Source organism: Callorhinus ursinus, unplaced genomic scaffold, assembly GCF_003265705.2.
Source record: "Callorhinus ursinus isolate GAN/ISIS: 27379988/994484 unplaced genomic scaffold, GSC_fseal_2.0 scaffold4, whole genome shotgun sequence".
Lineage (NCBI taxonomy): Eukaryota > Metazoa > Chordata > Mammalia > Carnivora > Otariidae > Callorhinus > Callorhinus ursinus.
In genome coordinates, this window is record NW_027397066.1 from 136,211,540 (window position 1) to 136,218,192 (window position 6,653).

Consider the following 6,653-nt stretch of genomic DNA (forward strand, 5'->3'; position numbering starts at 1 on the left):
ACCCAGCCCCCAGTTTGTTTTGTTTTGTTTTTTTTGTTTTTGTTTTGTTTTGTTTTGTTTTTTGGCTTTTACATATTGTCCCTCCATTAGTGAGAATGAATCTAAAAGGTTTTAGCCACCCGAGTAAGTCTGTTCTTCTGTGCACTCAAGTACCTGCCTGAGAGTGAATTAGGCACTTAGAGAGAACCATTAGCACCTGCAGTGTGCATGTATCATGCTCAAAACAGTACCCAAGTGGCTCAAAGAATTTATGTACCTGATGCCAAAAATTCTTAAAGAGCTTGACTTAGGTACTAGAGAGAAAGGAATAACAGGATCCTGGGAGATTATCTGATCTAGCTCCTTGCCTTCCGGCAGGCACGTGTTGAAGCTATTCAGAAAAGATTTTTTCTATCACTCTGGATATCTCCTGTTCATTTTTTTTCTTCTCAAAACTACACAAAGCAGTTAAAACAATGCCATGCACGTGGTGCTTTCTGACACTTTCTGGATTAAATGGTTGCCTTGCATCATTTTTGGTGTTGTTATTTGTAAGTATCCTCCTAGCAAAGCTTACTATATTTTACTACTCATATTCTAAATTGAAATAAGACTAGTATTCTGTGGGTTTCAATTTAGATTTCAAAGGTAAACTTAAATAGGTAATGTAAAAGTAGAAACAAATCCTTTATTATGAGATTCCAGCTGGTTCCATTGGAGTCTCGATACTTTGGACACTTAATGTTTTCTTCCCTTGTTAAGTATTAAAAATAATATATGCATTAACTACCTCATTGAGTTGCAAGGATTAAATAAACTGGTGCATGTGACAGTGCCAAGAAATCTACAGGGTACTGTTCAATTATAAGGCCTTTAATCACTATCCCTTCTCTGTCCCTGGCAGAATTTTTTACATAGCTATTATAGCACTCAGGGTATTTTTTCTTAGTATTAAGTGTGTCTCTTCTGTTTCCCAACACCAAGGTTGTCAACTACTAGAAAGCAGAGGCTCTAATTTATTGCTATGCTCCCTGAATGAAAACAAGTACAGCGCTATGGATGTAAGAACCAATAAATAAATGTGGGATAAATGAGTAAATAAAACACGTAGGTTTCATTACTGATTATTTGCAAAACTAATACTTTACTGTACTAAGCTGGAAACAGAAAACAAAGGCATAAGGAAAATAGTTCAAGCTATGTACTGCTAGATTTCAATGGCAAAAAACACGTGATGTAATTTGTACAAGAAATATTGCCAATACAAATTTAAAAAAGAACACCCATGCTTTAAAATTATTGGAAAGGGATAACTCATTCCAAAAACAAACAAACAAAAAGTTTGTATTATCATTTGTGATTATGTCTACTTATCATACCAAAGTCCAGTGTACTTTATTCAAGAGTGATGGGCACCAGAGGTCAAATACTAGGTCAGTCATATTCTCACTTTGTGACCTTGGCAAACTGGGAATTTTATGCTTCATCCAGGATAGGGATGCCTATTACTTAATCTTAAAGTATTATGAAGTGTTGCCCCGCTTTATGATCATCTCAATTCATTATTTCAAAGTTTACTCAAGCCTGCTCTAAACATTATTCGGAAAACCAAAAATCTTGAATTTGATAGGTTCACATTCTCTCTGGGAGCTCTAAGGAACAACCCATTTCTTGTCTCTTCCGTCTTCTATTGTTGCTCTAGCATTCCTGGCCTTGTGGCCATATGCCTTCAATCTCTGCCTTTATCCTCACATCACCTCTTTTGTATCCTCTGTGTGAAACCTTCTTCTGCTTCTATTTTATAAGAACATTGTGATGATATTTAGGGCCCACCCAGACAATCCAGAGCAATTTCCTCATCTCAATATTCTTCACTAATTGCATCTTCAAGGACACTTTTCCAAGTCAGTTAACATTTATAAATTTTAGGGATTAGGATTTGAGATGTTTAGGTGACCAAATTCAACTTATTACATAGGGGCTTTAAAATGTTACTATTTTTAGAATTTGGGGGCTTTTGGATGCCCTTGTTTTATGACTAAGTTTAGTAGAGTCATTTGTCAAAATAGTAGGTCGTTAAGCCCTAGACTGAAGGAGAGGGAAAGATCTTGAGCAAAGTAGGGCAAGCTCAGGGCTACCAACAATTCTTGATGATGAAGGAAGAAAGGAAGAACTATATTTAAAAAAAAAAAAGTAAAACTATAAAAAAATCTATGCCAACAAACAATAAAACAAAAACACTAAATAGATTTATTGGAATCATGCTTCTCCAATCAACATATCAATGATTTAGTATATATAGCTAAATTGTGAACCACGGTGAGATAAACAGGATTTCTTTTCTTGAACATTTTATTGTCTTTGGTAATGTGAGTAAAAACACTTGCTGATAATAAAATTAACTAGTTTTATGCAGTCGTCCAGTACCATTCAAGAATCGTATTGGTCTCATTGAAATGAGAAACCAAACTAAAAATCTCATCTTGAGTTTCTACTTTCCTTAGGCCTTTTCTAATTCCCTTCCCATATAAGTCAATGCCCTGACAGAAACATATAGTCTTGTTATAGTTAGAGGAAAGTTTGCACATTAAAAAGTGTGGGAAGGGATTAGAAATAACAAGAAAGGATGGTGCCCTACTCTAAATATAGTACCATCAGGGACACCCCACTGGGCATGAAGTAGCAAGGTGGCGGAGCAGTGACTGGAAACTGAAAGAGCTGAATAGAGCAGCCTTTCTGACTCAAGCCATGTCCTTTAACAGTAATGCAACCATACCATGGTGATGTGGTAGATAGGGAATCAGGCAAATAAGTATCCTGGGTGTTTGTTTGTTTGTTTGTTGTTTGTTTGTTTTGGCCTTGAATTCCTTATTCTTTTTTTTATTATTTAAATTCAAGTTAGTTAACCTATACTGTATTATTTGTTTCATTTTTACATTTACTGTCTTCTATACGGTATTCTGGTTCTCATGGTGAATACCAGAGGACTAGGGAGTCCAGTGATTGAGTCCATCTGGGTCATCCTCCCAGAACACAGACATGACGAAAGATAAAGGATGATGGCGGCCGAGAAGGTATCCCCCACACTTACTTGGAAACTTTGGATTCCTCCTGTGCTCTTTTATATTTTATTGCATACACTTTTTCTATGTAAAAATCACCTTTGTTGAGCAAGAGCCTTCTTGTTTACACAATTTTGATATCCCCCAGTACAGTATTGGGACCAATTTCCAGAGTTTGATATTCTTTAGTGATGAAACTAGTCTCAACCAGGGTCAAGCGTCAACTAATAACTGTCTTTCAAAGAAAGGGAGTAAAGGATAGCTTCTATAGGAAATTACAGAGTAACTTCTGATATGTTTTTCCAGAAGCTCCAGTCTCTATGAGTCTTAGTAGCTGACACTTTGAATATCGCAGAGTGATTAGGAAGTTTCATTAACTTCTTCAGAAACATCCTTTATATGGTCTCACCAAAGTCCAAATAATTTCACACCTTTGCACCTCAGGACAGACTCAGAAATAACTGTTTTTTAAGCTGTTTTTTTTTTTTTCCCTTTCTTCTTGAGCTGCTCATCTTAATATGTCATGTGGCTTCTCCGATTGAGAAATCATTTCTTTACTGATTTGTACATTATATCATCAGTGCAATTTATAAGGGTACAGGTGGTGGTTACCAAGATATGTCGTGACAGATTATACTTCTTCATGCAGTGTTAATATCATTAAAGTAGAATTCACCTGTTGCTAGGATAACACATTAAGAGTGTGTTGAATTTTTTCCCAAGTAAATGTAAACTCTTCCTAACTGTATTTTATAATAGAATGATAAAAGCCAGCATGAACGAGATCAATAACAGCATACGATTGTCCTGAATTTAGCCAAACTTCCTCTACTCCAGTGACTAAAAGCATGGACTCTGGAGCCAAACATCCTGGATTCATAGTCTAGCTCCACCTCTTATTAGCTGCATGACTTTGCCCAAGTGACTTCATCTTTCTGTGCTTTGTTTTCTTCAGCAAAGTGAGTTTTAAAAGTACCTACTTCATAGAGTTGTCATGAGCATTAAAACGGTTAAAATATTTAAAGCATGTAATAGAGTGCCTATAAAGAGTTATGTAAGAGTTTGCTATTGGTCTTGTACCCAAATATTTTACATATACCATTTCTTTAATTAGAAATCATATACCCTAAGGTCTTTCTTAGAGCCAATATTGTTGCAAAATTCCCACTACTTTCAGCTTTAGTGAAATCAGAGGTTTCTACTAAGCATGTCCTCTTCAACCTGAGAGAAAAGCAGCACTCCATTCATCAGCAAGGTTTTAGCATTTGGTTATGATTCCCACCCCACTGTGCTACGCTGTGTCCCTCAGAACAGAGATTGTACTAGACATGTTTAACCTCCTCTTTCATTTTTGCCTTGTTCATCATTGCAGCCCCACACCTGTCCCAGGTTACAGGCAGCCTCTAGTGTCCGTGTTTAAAACTAATGGCATAATTCACCAGGGCTCAGGAGTCTCCTCCATGGTATTTGTGCAAACCCTATTGCCTCAATCTTCTGTGGAGCAGTTAATGATAACTAGGGAAATGCAATATTTTTTTTTCTTTTAAAAATTCTAATGTAATGTAATGAGGCAGACCTCTAAGAGATAAGTCTTCATACTCCACTGAGAATTCTCCTTGCCATCATATATCTTAATGTCTAAGTCACAGGAGATACATTTAATCAGTCAAACATTATATGTTCTTCCCAAACTCCACTTCCTTTATCACCCTGGTACCTTTCCACTGAGACTTACCCTAATGGTCTATGGTTTCCATGACAAATCATCTAAACCATACTTAAGTAAGTCAGTGCATACTTAAGTAAATCAGTGACAGAGAGAAGCACCATTTTTCATAAGTGGTAGTGGTATAAATTTCTTAAAACTTAAAAATTGTCATCTGTTCTGGGAAATAATAATATGAGGGAGAGGCACATCCTATGAAAACTCAGCCTTATATGTACAAGGGTAGAGAGCTACTGTAGTACATAGCAAGATCTGAAGCACACTACATACCTCATGAGCATCAGGGAGGTGCTCTGTCCCATGTGGCTACAGAGTGAGGGAAGGCTTGAATGCACTCTTCGTTTGTCATCTATAGCTTCTGAAGCGAACAAAGCCCTATCCAAATGTGTTCTTGAACTCAGGGAGTTAGAAAAGAGTCACATCGCACTTAAATGTCTCTGAGAGTCTGGCTAACAATCCATTAGGCAATCACATGGCCTATGTTTAGCACTCAACATGTTTAAACAAATTTGTTAAACATAAAATTTTTGAATCTCTCATATCTGATCACATTATTTGTTGTGACTCATTTGTGCTGTGATTTGTTAAAATTGAGTGTAGGGTGGAAAGTCATACTATTGTTTAGTGATTTTCTTGAACTAGGGTAAGACATTTGCACTTAAAAGATACCCACTGACTCTAAGTTGCATTGAGGGCAGCATGCCAAACTTGATAAAAAGGACATTGGTAGGCTATGGATTAAAGTTCCTGGGTTAGTTTTATGAAACTTCATGCCTCTTCAATGTTTTAACTGAGTCGGTATGTTTGTGTATAGGTGTTTTTCTGATTTATAGCTTTTCCCCAGGGACTCCTGTACACTGATTGAGAGCTACAGTGATTAAAATGGAGAAATAATAGAATCATCTGGAAAGGGATAAATAATAACGCATAGAAAATAGAAATGGGATTTGAAGCCACCATGAATAGCAGAAGACATGGGGAAAGAACTCAAAGAGTTAGAAGAATTTTGTCCTCCTAGTTCCCTGCTTCACCCTCACTAGACAAGCCCCCTTCAAGAAAGGTTTTTACCTTTTGGGGGTCACCTGGGTGTCTCAGTTAGTTAAGCATCCAACTCTTGATTTTGGCTCTGGTCATGATCTTAGGGTTGTGGGATGTAGCCCCGTGTCAGGCTTCATGCTGGGTGTAGAGCCTGCTTAAGATTTTTTCTCTCCCTCTGCCCCTCTTCCCCACCCATGCACGGGTGTGTTCTCTTTCTCTCTCTTTCTAAAAGAAAGGGAGAAAGAAAGAAAGAAGAAAGAAAGAAAGAAAGAAAGAAAGAAAGAAAGAAAGAAAGAAAGAGAGAGAGAGAGAGAGAGAGAGAAAGAAAGAAAGAAAGGAAGGAAGGAAGGAAGGAAGGAAGGAAGGAAGGAAGGAAGGAAGAAAGAAAGAGAAAGAAAGTCTCTCCCTTTTTTGTTCCTGTATAACCAGCACCTAGAGCAGAGACTAGCAATAATTGGTACTTGATAAATATTTCCTAAATGGATAAACAAAAGAACAAAAGCAGCACAGAAAAAGCAGCATTTGAAGATTAGAAGATTGATGTAGCTAAGGACGCGGTGCACTCTTCTACGAGAAGTCAGGCTGCTAATATAGACGATGTCCATTTGTTCCTAGAGTAAATATTTACCATTTGGGGGAAAGCTATGTTTTTATATAAAAAATAACCACTCGCTCATAGAGCACCTTGTTCGCAAGTGCCCAAACCAGCAGTGCTGCAGAACACAAATGCAAATGATCGCATTGATAAAGTTAAAAAGCTGCCAAATAACAATCTCAAAATATTTATTTGGTTGTTTATTCCTCTCTGGATTGAAAACTTCTATGGATGGTGATAGCATCTCATTTAT